The following is a 14,529-nucleotide window of genomic DNA, read 5'->3' on the forward strand; positions in this document are numbered from 1 at the left end:
ACTACCCTAAAATGGTGTTTTCTGCAAAGGCTGCATTGTCTGGCAGCATTTCCATGTGGCAATGCTGCTGTATGCCAGGGATATCATACACTAGGAGAGGCCAAAGTTTCTGGCACTTGGACCAAATATTCATATTCAGGCTATGAAGGTGATGGCATTGCACCTCCTGCTTCCCGTGGACATACGGCAGCTTCAGGTCGCTGCTCCATTCGCTCACCTATTTCAGGCTATTTTTACAGTCACTCCGGGCCTGACATGATTCCCACTTTCAGCTGGTCATGTTTCCTTCCTAATTCTATACACCAATCGGGGATGACAGAAGGTATCATCTCCCTTCTAGGATATTTAAACTGTAAGCAGTCATCTGTATGCAAAAAGTGTGCCCATGAACTTTTGAGAACTTTCCTTATCAGAGCCCAGAGCGCAAAGTTGCAAAATCAGATGCCTCCCCGAAATACTTCCCCCAGTGATGTTCAGCAGCTTCTAAAAGAAACTCATTAGTTGTTTTTCATGTTGAATTTCCAGCAGCTGTCAATCAGGGACAGGCTTGGGCCCTTTGCAGTGGAGTCACTGTGTCCTAGTGGTTAGGAGCACAGACTTTAAACCTGAAAACTCTGAGTTCCAGTCTCAGCTTAACCCTTCTGGGTCCCAGTTTTCCCATTAGGAAAATTTTGCCAAAAATAGAAACTATCTCATAGGGTTCTTCTGAGAATTAAATGAAACAATATGTGTAATACACTTAGTCCATAGCTTGCAACCTAGGAAGCAATCAATAAATGCTAATTGTTACTGCTTCTATCATTGTTACTGCTAATAATAATTTAACATGCCAGCAGCTTCCAGGGCTGGAACAGCAAGGCCCAGCAACATGTGATTCACCAAGTCGCAGCTGCAGAACTAATGCTGGGCCAGGCAGGATTGGCATCAGCCTCTAAGAGCAGCAACTGGGGAGGTGGGGCAAGATGCTGTGGCTCAGAGTCCAAGTTCCATCACTAGACACTGTCAGCATCTCACCTTCATACTCCATCGGGGTTGGACCAGCAGACAGAAGCAGAGCCAGCCCTCAGAAGAAGGGAGGTGAGAACACATCTAAGCATCAGGGCTGGGCTCCACGCCCAGCAGAGAACAGAAGCGGATGCCTGGACCTGGGCAAGAAACAAGACAGCAGCAAGGGCCCAACTGACACTCTGGAACACCCGGGGCTCTGGTCACACTGCACCGCCCCGGGGCAGCAGAAACTCTCCAGACCCATCCAATCAGCAGAAGGGAGTAAGTTCGCATGATGCTACCGAGACCAGCTCTCTGGCAGACTGAAGGCAGTGCTGTAATGTCAGCTGCTCCTTGACTGTAGGGATAATACGATCTCCCTCTCTGAGCTAAAGGAAGGAATAAAATCAACTAGGAAAAGGAAAGCATGGAGCCCACAGTAATGGTACATCTGCAGCAGCCGCAGAGCACTCCAGGCAGGAGCAGGGCTGCTAATCTGAACAAGGAGCTGTTATCTCATCTGTCAAATTCAGGGTACCTCAGGGCTCTGCCACCTCCTCCTTGACCCTCTGGCAATTGTGTGTGGCCAGAGGATCCCAGCCGCTGAGTCATTCTCAACAGAACCCTTGCTACTCACAGTGGTTCTCAAAGGGAATAAGAATCTGCCTTTTAGCAAGATGTCCACAGAATACACATGAGCATTTCCGTTTAAGAAGTTCTGTGAGGACACTTTTATCGATTGGTGGGATTGAGCATGTGAGTTCAAACCTATCAATATTTGCCATCCTTGCTTTGAAAACAGACTGAGATTGGGGGGGTGCTGAAGGCATGAAGATGTCCCTCATTTCAGAAATGATACCAGAGTCTCTAAGTGGCAATGATACCAGAGACTTTTGGCTCATGAGAAGGTTGCCGTGTAGCCAGAACTAAGACGGTCCCAGCCAAGTGGATGTGGCAGGTTGGAAAGAAGCCAGTAAAGATATCTGGGAAGTGGAACAGACATTTGGAGCAGGAGCATGGTAAGAATCAGAAGACGCTCCGTGTGACCCTTGAATCTTATGATGTATCTTGTCATGATTTCCTTCATATTGGCTCATCTTGATTGTCTGTTCTACTTCATCATTTGTAGTTTTGAGAAGATCAAACCCACTCAGTTGTGCTGAGGTGTCCCAAGGAAAGATGACTTTCTCTGGGTCAGGACTGCAGATGGGAGCTGCTGCAGTCCCCTGGGAACCAGGAAATGGTGACCAGACCAGAGCAATCAGGGAATACGGGAGAAACAGAAGAAAAGTGAAAGTTTAGGGAAGCACTCAGGACCCTCCCACCTGTAGGATGTTTTTCTTAAAAACTGTGCATCTTTGTGTGGGTATGAATTTCAGGGAGGTGGTTTTTCCCTTTGTGGCTTCTTTTGAGAATCTTCTGAAATGGATGAATCTTTACCCCTCTCTCCCCATCCCCCAAATGTAGAGATAAACTCAAAACTTCCCACACAATTTCAGGGGCTTATAGAATCTGTATGATCTCAGGGACCTCAGGTTAAGAACTCATGCCTGGCACTTCCCATACATTTTTGTTTCTTCTTTGAATCCATAACTTTAAACCCTGACACCACCATTGTTTCTAAACAAATAAGGAATACCAGGTAGTTTTCCATTTCCAGTGAGAACTAACTCACCTTTCAGACAATGAATGTTCGGAGCAGTGGTCCTCACATCAGATGTGTTGCTTAAGCTGGAATTCCCAGGAGAGCTCACAATAAACACCAGTGCGCAGGCCAGAGGCTGTGATTCTGTTTGTTTGGGTGGAACACAAGCATCTATATTTTTAAAGCTCCCAGGCAATTCTAAAGTGCATCTCAAGTTCAGAACCACTGCTCTAGGGTGATTTTGCCTAAACTGGGTCTGGGATAAGCAGTAATCACTACTCTGCCTTCCCCTGCCCCCCTCAGCAAGCCCTCTGTATTGGAAGCAGATGTGCACAACCCAGGGTAAAGTGAGATGAAGAAAATCTTCTATTTGTATCCTTTTCCCTCAGGTACAATCCTGTTTATGTCCTAAGCATGAAACCTGAAAAAATACTAATAAAAATAAATTTTTATTGAAGTGTAGTTGGTTTATAATATTGTGTTAGTTTCAGGTATACAGCATAGCGATTCAGTATTTTTGCAGATTATATTCCATTATAGGTTATTACAAGAAAATGGGTATAATCCTCTGTGCTATACAGTGTATCTTTGTTGCTTATCTATTTTATACGTAGTAGTTTGTATCTCTTAATTCCATACTCCTAAATTGTCCTTCCTCCCTTCCCCCTCCCCTTTGGTAACCACGTTTGTTTTCTATGCCTGTGAGTCTGTTTCTGTTTCACATAGATATTCAGTGATATAAAAACCCAAGTTTAACAAACACCTGTCAATAAGCCATGGATCTTCGACTCCACCCCCTCTACACCACGTACAAAAGTCTTTCCCAAGCAGGGTGGGGACATGCCTCTGACTTCTCTCAGAATCACCACTTGTGGTTGTGAAATTTCAGGTGAGTCACTTGATGTTTGGTAAACAAGCGTCAGTATCCCAAAGATGCCTGACTATAATTCTACCTCTGTCTGTATATGCATGTCATTTCCACGTGCATTTGACAAGGACGTGGATTTCTCCAGTCAACCTTTAAAGTATGTTACTTCTCTGAAAATCACTGAGCAATAAATTTAAAGCTCAGGAGTATTGGCAACAAATGTGAAGAATTAATTGGCAGTCTTTAAGCTCAACTTGGAAAAAGTTCATTACTTCTAATGGCTTCTTTACAAAATTCTCTATTTGTTTCAAGTCTAGAATATATGGTTGCTACATCTTGGTGGATGGCTAGCATCTGGCTTCACCTCTAAAATTTCAGCCACTGCCTGGTTGCAGACTCTATCTGGATAGGATACTTTGAAAAAAACAGTGTCTCAGCAATAAGCTTTCCTTCAATCAAGTGTTAGTTCTTACACTGCAGCCCACTGTGTCCAATTTTAAAGAACTTCTGACTCAGATGCAACATTTGTGATAATCAATTATTCCATTTTAATAACAGTAATTGAAATGCCTCTTAAGTCAGCCTACATTCAATGAATAAAAGAAAAGAATTATTTCTACTCTGATGGTAATAGGGGAAGAATACTGAACCCAAGCAACTGAGATGTCTTCATTGTCCCCCTCCTCCCCCCATGAAGTAATCCATGATGGTGTGGCTTGGACATGAAACCAAGGCTGTACTCAATGTCATTATGTCTTTGAAAAGCAGTGTCCTGTGAGGCTCAGCTTCAAGAGAGAAGTCAGACATGAGGTTTTTGAGCAAATGGTTTGGATGATTACCTTGGATCCTTATTACACATCTTTATGGAAAATGGCCTAGCTGAGAACATCTTTAAAACACACACAACTCGAGTCATCCAAAATCCTGAAATTCTTCACTGGTTATACATAGTATTTGAAGTTCCCTTTAAATATTCTAATTACAAATGTGATTTTAATGTGAACTAGTAAAATATATTTCTTCTCTACATCTCAACAAGAGCATTTTTTTTCTTGTCTAGAGAAGGAAGACTGTCAGAAGTGACATGACTACCAGCTACTGTCACATGAAATATTACAGTTCACAAAGTACTAACACATACATTTTCTCACTGAATCCTTAAATTATGACCAGCCCGACTTTCTTAAAGAGTCCAAAGAGCTCATCCCAGGTCATGCCTTCAGGAAGTGGTAGAACCAGGGCTCAAAACCAGGACTGTCAGACTCAAAATTCACGTCCACTACCATCATCTTCCCAAGGACAACAAGGGCCACCATTTTCGGGGCACTTATTGTATAGCTGGCACATTTCATGCAGTATTTTATTTAACATGACCCACAGTGAGGAAGGCGTTAACATCTGAAGCCCAGAGAGCTTAGTCCCTTCCTCAACTTTACACAGCAAATGCTAGCAGTAAGGTTTGAATCCTGATCTTTTCACTGCCCTTGTGGCTTCACATGAGGTACAGATTAGCTCTCCACGTGCCTTTGAACATCACACAACAAGCCCCACTCAGCAGCAAACAGCCCTGAAGCTGATGCTAAAGGCCAGGGGTCCCTCCATCCTGACATGTGACGTGGGACACTGGGAACCTTCCCTGCCTAGCCTGATAGTGTTCCCAAGTGATCAAAAGGACTCAGGGAAGCTAACATTTGACAATGTGAAAGGATCTACCGTTTTAATACCTCTATGTCTTATTTACCCCACTAGCCCGTGATCTACTTGACCCTTGAAAAGAACCTGCAATGCTTCATGTCTGAGCCCTGTATTCTAACAGGTGGAGAGAGTCCACTGAGTGCAGAGGTGCAGGAGCCAGACATGAAAATACCAGTTTTCCTATGCACTATCAATAAGCAATCTGAAAATGTCCAGGAGGAAAAAAATCCCATCACATCAAAATAGCAGAGAAAATATATATAACAAACCTCACCAGAAATATGAAAGACCCATATGAAGAGAAAGATACAATTTTATTGAAGAATACATAAGTTCCTGAATGGGAAAACTCAGTGTTTAAAACTGCTCATTCTTGACAATTTAACTGATAAATTCAATATTCTCTCAATGCTATCCCTATCAAATATCCAGGTTTTTTAAATGAAAACCTGACAAGTTGGTCCTAAAATGTCTTCAGGAAGATAAAATGTATAAAAATAGCCAAAATAAAATGTTTAAAGAATAGAAATGAAGTGATACTTGCTTTACTAGCTATCAACGCATACTGTAGAAAAACCTGAAATAAACGAAAGTGTTGATTTGGTGCAGGAATAGACAACAGAGCAGTGCTCAATTCTCTCAGAGAGAGAATTTTTTTTTAAACAGACTGATGGACTTTTTCAATTCAACTTTGTCAATTCATTGTGTGATAAAAAGGAATATTCTATTCACTGGGGAATGGGAATAAATCAATTACAATAAATTATGTTGGAGGAATTACCTATCTTTTGGGGAAAAAATAAGTATTTTTCCTTACAGGATACTCAGATTATTAAAGAGCTTAAGGTAAAAAATAATTAGAAAATTTTAGAAGAAAATATAGAGAAAGGCTTATAGTTATGGGAAAGGGAAGATCTTTTTATGATTAAAAAAATTGATCACAATGTAAATGATTTATATATCTGAGTATAGTAAATGAATTTATATTAAATTGAATTTAAATTAAAAGCATTTGTAATTAAAAGACTAAAAATGCACAAGATGAGAGAAAATGTTTGCAATATATAACACCAAGTTTCAATACTCAAAATACAAAAAAAAAAATAACTACAACTCAATGAGACAAAGGACAAGATGAATTGCCATTTTGCAGAAACAACATGCCATACGATAATATCTCAATCTCACTCATATTCACTCATATTCATAAAAAGGTAAATTTAACCCCCAATGAAATACCATTTTTCACCCATCTGATTGGCAAATATTTCAGACTGGTTATGTCCAGTGTTGGCAAGATAAAAAATGATGCCGTGCATTCCTTAAGAGGATATAATTTTTTTGGAGGACATTTTGGCAGTATCTATTTACATTAAAAACGACACATCCTTTGACCCAGCAATTACACTGTAAGGTTTCTATCCTAGGGGAAATAATTACACATATATACAAAGAGACTTACACAAGATGTTCAGCACTATTATTATTAATAACCCCTAATCTAAAGCTACCTAAATGCCTATTAGTGGGGCTGTGATTATACAAACAATGGCACAGTCACGAAATGGAATCCTATGTTACATAAAGGCAGACCTTTATGTACTGATAAAAAGAACTCTAGGATACTTTGAAGAAAAACAAGGTGTAGCACCCATAACTAGAAGATAATTTTATGTGTGTGTGTGTAAGACAAACACATAAAACTAATGCATATATGCTTGCAAATGTACATACTAAGCTGACAACAGTGTGTATGGCTTCAGACCAGGGAGAAAATTTCTGGCGGTGGAAGGGTCTGAATGGAACCAAAACAGGGGCATGGGACTCGCCCCCATTCACATGCTCTTGGCATAAGTGCATTGGAAAACAGTCTTGATTCTCTGGACTCAGTTCATAAAGTGATTTTTAAAAGTTGTTAGAATTTACAGTGCTTTTATGATAATTTTATTATTTAATTTAATTAGAATTCTTCCTGAGCCATCAAATATTTGCAAGGAGGTGTTTTGTGAAATCAATAATAGAGTCAGTTATCATGTGGCCATCTCCATCGGAGCAGACCCTGTGAGGGAAAGGGAGAGTAGTGGGCAATCAAGTAGAACGAATGATGTTTGGTCACAGATAAGCTTTTCCCATCGAGTCTGCATTCAATACAGACCAAATTATATTTATCTAAGACCCTTAATGGTTACTTATCTCACATGTCTTGATTTCACGTCTACCTGTTCAGTTTTAGTAACGGAATTGTAATCTGCTATTAGTTCATCAGCGGGAAACACTTTCTTTGCTCTGCCTCTTCTGTTGTCATCACAATACAACTACATTACGTGTGCATAAACCATGCAAGAAGGCAGGACCTTTCTGCTGTTCAGAATAAGATACCTTTAGCACAAGAGTCCTTGTGCCCTTATGTTGACTCCTGTCTCTCCATCAAAATGGAGAATCAAATAAAACTTGTCGGCAGTATTTCTTTATTGAGTTGTGTTTTGTTTTCTTTTGTTTCCCTGTTCTTAGTTGCCTTTTTCCCTCATATCCTTTCTCCCTTCCAACTTTCCTTCAAGTAAAAAAAGCTCATTTCAGTTATTTCCTCTGCAGCTGACACAAATCATTTTTGGAAGAAAGCAGAGGGTCAATTTAGGCCTGTGGACGGAAAGGGTGCTCTAGAACGGTGCTAACTGTGTCGTAAAGAGCGTCACTAACTCAGAGAGGAGCATGGCAGTGTAAACTATGCATATACCGTGATTGTAGGGAACCCACACCAGTAGTGGTCAACATCTGATCTCATTACTTATCAAAATTCTTTCCTTCCTCCTTTCTCTTCCATCCTTCTTCCATTCCTTCCTTTCTCTTTTCTCCTTAATTTACACTGAAGGCAGTTTAATGAAGATGGAAGGCCTTGGGTCTGACCTTGGCCCTGTCACTTGCTGGCTGTGGAATAAAGCAAGCTACTCCATCCTTCTGAACCTCAGGCTCCTGATCCGTAAACTTGGACCTTATCCCAAGATGCCCCTTCACCAGGTTATTGTGAGGCTGAACGGGACTGCATACACTGAGCATCTAGACTGGCGTTCAGTGGGTGTGCAATAAAGGTTAGGTCTTTCTCTCACTTCCTAGAGATCTTTGCTTTGTACACTTTATTTCCAACTGTCAAACAGGAATTCAGAAAGCAAACACATTTCAAATGTCAGCAACCGTACCAGTGCAACCCCCAAATTAAGATCCAGGTATGAGTGAGCATAAACTGAATTTACAAGATAAAAATGTCTAGGCAAAAACAAGATGAATGTGTGCACTATACAAGAATGAATGAGAGTTGGTACTTATGCAGTGATTTAACTACCTTTATAAGACCTGAAGGATCAGGAAAGATAAATTCTGGGCAACATGGAGTCAGCATACTATAACCTTTCTCCCAGTGACTACAATTAAAACTCCGATAATGATTAAAATAATAATAACAACAACAATAATAATAACAGCAATTATCTGAGCACCAATAACAGCAAGTAGCTTAGGGAGGGGAATCAAAACTTAAAAAGCAAACCATATTAGGACTTTGCTGGTGGTCCAGTGGTTAAGACTCCGAGATCCCAGTGCGGGGGGTCCGGGTTTGATCCCTGGTCAGGGAACTAGATCCCGCATGCTGCAACTAAAGAACCCACATGCCACAACTAAAAATCCCTCACATGGCAATGAAGATCCAGCATGCAGCAACTAAGACCCAGAGCAGCCAAATAAATAAATAAATATTTTTAAAAAGTAAAAAAGCAAACCAAGTAAGAGTGAGTTTTGCGGAGGGTTTTCTTTTATCTCCTGACCTGAAACCAAGGGTGGCCTCAGGGTGGAACTACAAAAGGAGACACAGGCAGCAAAAAATCAGAAAGAACCCTTAACTTTTAGTCAGAGAACCAAGAAAAGGTGTTCCTACAAGCAGGAAAGTATGGGGAAAATCCCTGTTGTTGTTGTTGCTGTTTTGAGTAAACTTTTACTGTGGAATAACTTTAGGTTTATAGAAAACCTGCAAAGATAGAATCGAGTTCCTGAGCGCCCCTTACCCCGTTTTCCCAACTGTTAACATCTCATATTAATATGTTCCATTTTTGAAAACTAAGAAACCAATATATTACTAAACTCCAGACTTTATTTAGATTCACTAGTTTTTCCACTAACATCCTTTTACTGTCCTAGGATCCAATCCAGGACACCATATTACATCCTGTCATCATGTCTCCTTGATCTTCTCTGGTCTGTGAGTTTCTCTGTCTTTCCTTGCTTTCATGGCCTTGAGAGTTTTGAGGTGCACTCATCAGGTGTTTTGTAGAATGTCCTTCAAATTGAGCTTGCTGGATGCTTTGCTCATGCTTAGACTGGAGTTACGGGTTTTAGGGAAGAATATCAAAGAGGTGAAGTATCCTTTTCACGCTATCCTATCAGGGGTAACTGCTGTCAACATAACTAAATATGTTTGCTGGGTTGCAAACAAGTGACTAAGTCTAGTGCACACTCAACGGGAGAGAGAAGAGAATCTACATCAATAATTGGGAATTCTTCTGTAAGGAAGAGTTGGCTCTTCTCCTCTATTTTTTAATTTATGTAATCATTTACTGTATCAGTATGGATTCATATCGATTTGGGATTTTCTTTCTCTTTTTTCCTCCTGGCCCTGCCCTAAGGGTGGCTCTGGTCCTGGAGCTGCACAGAGGAGTCCATGGTGGCACAGGAACCTAAAACCCAAGGAGAACACTTGTCTATCTGGCTGGAGGAAATGGGAAAAGATGACCCTGTGGCCCAGAGTGTGAAGATCCCCATTTTCTTCTCTCCTTTCCCTGTTTTGCCTTGAGAGTAACCCCAGTAGCAGCAGCACGTGTAGCTATAATCCCTAGAACAACAACAAATTTCTACCCAGTGGGTTGGAGGAGGGGGCCCCTGGGAGCCACAGGGAATGAGGGAAATAATGAAGAGGAAAGAAATAGGGAAAGGCACCCCCTAATTCTGTGTATGAACTGATATAGTCGCAGGCTCACTCTGAGCTGCTCACCTGGGGTAAAGACCCATAGCAGGAGAGCAAAGCCTGTAAGAACTGAACTGCCATTGGAACCTCTGCCCACAGAAGGAGGGTTCAGAACAGTCTGAACATTCCCAGGTTCACTGCGTGTCAAAATAAAATAGCTGGCATTCTGCAGAGAATTTTAACAGGACTCAGAGTCTTATAATATTCAAAAAGTCTACGGTATAATCTAAAATTATTCAACATACAAAAACAAAAAAGGAAAATGTAACCACTTCTCAAGGGAGAAGACAATCAGATTTCAAGCTCAAGATTACCCTGATATAGAAATTTTTTCAAAGATCTTTAAACAACTATTATCGTCATGCTCAATGAGATAAAGGTAGATGTTCTTGAAATGTACAAAAAGATGTTCTTAGCAGAGGAATAAAAACTATTTTTTAAAGTATTTTAGAACTAAAAAACACAATATATTAAATAAAAAGTCACTGGATGATCTCAATAACACAATGAAGGTGACAGAAGAAAAGGTCAGTGAACTTGCAAACAGATCAATAGAATTTATCCTATTTCTACAACAGAAAGAAAAAAGATTGAAAAAAATCAGTCTCAAGGTCCTGTGGGACAATATCAAAAAGATCTAATATTCATGATATTTAAGTCCCTAAAGGAGGCAAGAAAAGAGATAGGTGCAGAAAAAAAGTGAAGACATTATCAAAGAAAACATAAATTTGGTGAAAGACATATACAGCTGTAAGAACCCCAAATAAAATAAACTGAAAGGAAACCAAACCCATCCACATTATAGTCAAACTGCTGACAACTAAAGATAAAGAAAAAATCTGGAAAGCAGACAGAAGATTCCCTTTATGTTTATGTATATGGAAACAACAATTTGAAGGACTGTTTGGTTTTTCATTAGAAACCAAGGTTATCAGAAGGCAATGGAATAACATCCATAAAGTACTAAAACAAAGAACACGATGTTGTACACCTGAAACTAATACAACATTGTAAACCAGCTATATTTGAATTTTAAAAATGCTTTTACTATTTTAGTAAAAATAAAGTATATGACAATGTAAAAAAGAAAAAAAAAAAAAGGAAAGAAAAGAACTTCCAACCCAGAGGTCCATATTCAGCATATATATCCTTCAATAATGATGTCAAAATAAAACTTTCTCAAAGAAAAACTAAGGGAATTCACTGCAGCAGGCCTTCTCTAAAATACTAAAGGGCATCCGTCAACCTGAAATATTCCCTGAGGGAACTTGGAACTTCAGAATAAAGAAAGAGCAACAGAAATGATAAATATCTGGATAATTATAATAGACTATTTTCTCTTATATTCTTTAAAATACATATAACTGGTCTTCCCTGGTGGCAAAGCAGTTAAGAATCTGCCTGTCAATGCAGGGGACACGGGTTCAAGCCCTGGTCTGGGAAGATCCCACATGCCGCGGAGCAACTAAGCCCATGCACAACTATTGAGCCTGCACTCTAGAGCCCACGAGCCACAACTACTGAAGGCCATGAGCCTAGAGCCCATGCACTGCAGCAAGAGAAGGCACAGCAATGAGAAGCCCGCGCACCACAACGAAGAGTAGCCCCCGCTCGCTGCAACTAAAGAAAGCATGTGCGCAGCAACAAAGACCCAACACAGCCAAAAATAAATAAATATCAGTGGATACATTTAGACAGATTACTAAAAGATATGCAAACAATCGAAAAGAAGGCAGGAAAGGTGGAACAGAGAAACAAAAACCACATCCACAAACCAAGCAAATAATAAAATAACATACCTAAAACCAACCATATCAATGATTGCATTATATGTAAATGGTCTAAACACACAAAGTTACAAGACAGAGACTGTCAGATTGGACTTTTTAAAATGCTATATGCTGCTATATTAATGTTAGCGGAACTTAAATAATCACAATAATATATGCACAATAAAAATGGAATTTTATCTGTGAACCAGGTGGGTCACCATATAAACTACATTCTGCCTAGTTGTACAATAGTTTTTGTTTGTTTAAATATCCTCCTTTTTTAAGGTTTGGCTGAGGCAGCTCTGCTCTATAGCAAACATGTCCTTGCCCACGAAAGCCAGTCCAATGGCCCCAGGTTAACCACTCAACAGCCATTTGCCCGCTTCCTTGTTAACAGAGCTCTGATTTTGTTCAGCCTCCAGAGGAAAAAAAAATCACTTGTCTGAATGAATTGTAAAAATCTTACTTCTTTTTGCCAGTTAATGACCTACTGGTGCACGTGTGACAGTTTTGGCCACATCACATAAGAAGTTTGTAGGGGGCATCTAGGAAATATATTTTCCTTCTGAGAGGAGAGAGAAGGAGAAGAAAAAATTCCCCCTTTTTTGGTGGGTTTTTTCCCTTGCTTTAATTTTTGAATTCTTTTACATGAGAATGAGATACTTAGAGCTGTGGTAACCAATGGCACCAGGAAAAGTGCTGAGTGTGGCAGAAGAGAAAGATAAAGGGAGTCTGGGAATCATCCCTAAGAGTGCCTACTACTGGGCTTCTTATTAAGTAAACAAGAAATATTCTTATCGTTTAAGCCCCTGTTGGTCATGCATTCTGCTACCTATGGTCAGAATAACATTAACTGATAAATGAGCAGATAGTCTGGTCGTTCTCAGCACAGAATGCCATCTGGGCAATTCTGCCTTCTGGGCACTGTTAGGGCCATTGTCCTTCCCCCTTTCCCAGCCACTTCATTTGGATGGAGAAGAACATCTGCCTCTAGAGGATTCATTTCAGAACCAATAATACTGCATAGGTTGGGACTCATAGATCCAATCAGCCAACAAACTCTTACCAAGTACTTCAGCTAATTGTGTGCTAAACTCTGAGTTCAGTACTAGAGTGACAACAATAATGAGAAAAAGTTCTGTGTTCCAAGTGGGGGTGAGGACTATATGCAAATAAGTATACAGGGTCAGGTTGTGACATAAAGAACAGTGGCAGAGTAAGAGCATGTTGGGGGCTAGTCTAGATAAAGTGAAAAACAGAGAATAGCAGCTATTTCGGAAATTTATGCAGAGTGAGATTTCTGGCCTTTTCCACTTTCTTTAGGAAGTGGTAAGAAAAAGTTGGACTTGTAAAGCCTTATTAAAGTTCCACATTAATACTCTAAACTCAGAGCAGAAAAGCAACCTTTAGTTTGGAATTATTTTAAAAAATAAAAGAAACAACTACCTCATGAAAGATTTTTAAATCTCGATATGAGATTGATCAACCTGATAGCTCACAACCTTGGTATTTTTATAAGGGAAGAATTTATAAGGGTTAGAATACGATGGCTAGATAGTGGCAGCGATGTTAGATGATAAAAAGAAAAAATTAGAATAGAGAAGGAGTGAAGGATTAAAGAAGAAAATGAAACCGAGGACAGGCGACAGGAGCTGTAGGCATGGAGAACAAGTCATCAAGGCAACTGGAAATTTTCGTGAACTATGACACCGAGGTCAGGAAATCCTTTTGGGTGGGGAAGAAACTTGAGTGGCAGATGTTGTTTAGAAACAACGAGACTGATGACCTTATTCAGAGCAGGAAGAATGACCGTTCCAGCCATTCTCAGTTTAAAGAGGCTGCAAGACGAGCCGGGCAGCAGAACTCCTTAGGGTCGTTCCAGGTTGAGAACCACAGCCTTCATTCTTCCCGTCTGCAGCTCTTTCTTAGGCTGCGAACTCTGAAACCCGAGAGAAGCGGGGCTCAGGAACCTGGATGTTAGTAGATGCCAAGTTGTCCATTGAAGTTCCGAGGCGGTCGGCCCCCAAATCTCACAAGGAAATACTGCTAAGTTCCTTTTTCCAGGGCATCTACTTCCTCTCAAGTATTGCAGATGTAATCATAAACACAAGCCAGTTACAGCCACAACCTCACATTCTAGCGTGAAGCCCCCTGACTCCCGCAAACAGTTCCCAAGCTGCTAGAAACCCCGCCTCCGTTTGTAACCATAGGAACGGCTGACACGCCGCGAGCCTAAGATTCCCGGTTCCGCCCCCTCCTTAACTAATATTGTTCCCCACTATCTGTCCACATGGGCGCACCGCCTCACTATTGGTCAGTGCCCCAGGACTGTGCCTTGCCCCAGCCAATAAACGGCCTGTGCACGTGCACACCCGCGTACCCTGATTGGTCACCACTCCTTGATCACGCACTGCCTTCCTGCGCCAGCCCGTGCGCGGCGGCGCCAATGAAATGACTCAGTAGCCACTTACAACCAATCAGCACGCCGCGCGGCTCACAGCCAGCCTATGGGCGCGCGCCGGGGTTGGGTTGTCCCGGCCCTTTTCCATTCCCA

Source organism: Balaenoptera acutorostrata, chromosome 3, assembly GCF_949987535.1.
Source record: "Balaenoptera acutorostrata chromosome 3, mBalAcu1.1, whole genome shotgun sequence".
NCBI classification, from domain to species: domain Eukaryota; kingdom Metazoa; phylum Chordata; class Mammalia; order Artiodactyla; family Balaenopteridae; genus Balaenoptera; species Balaenoptera acutorostrata.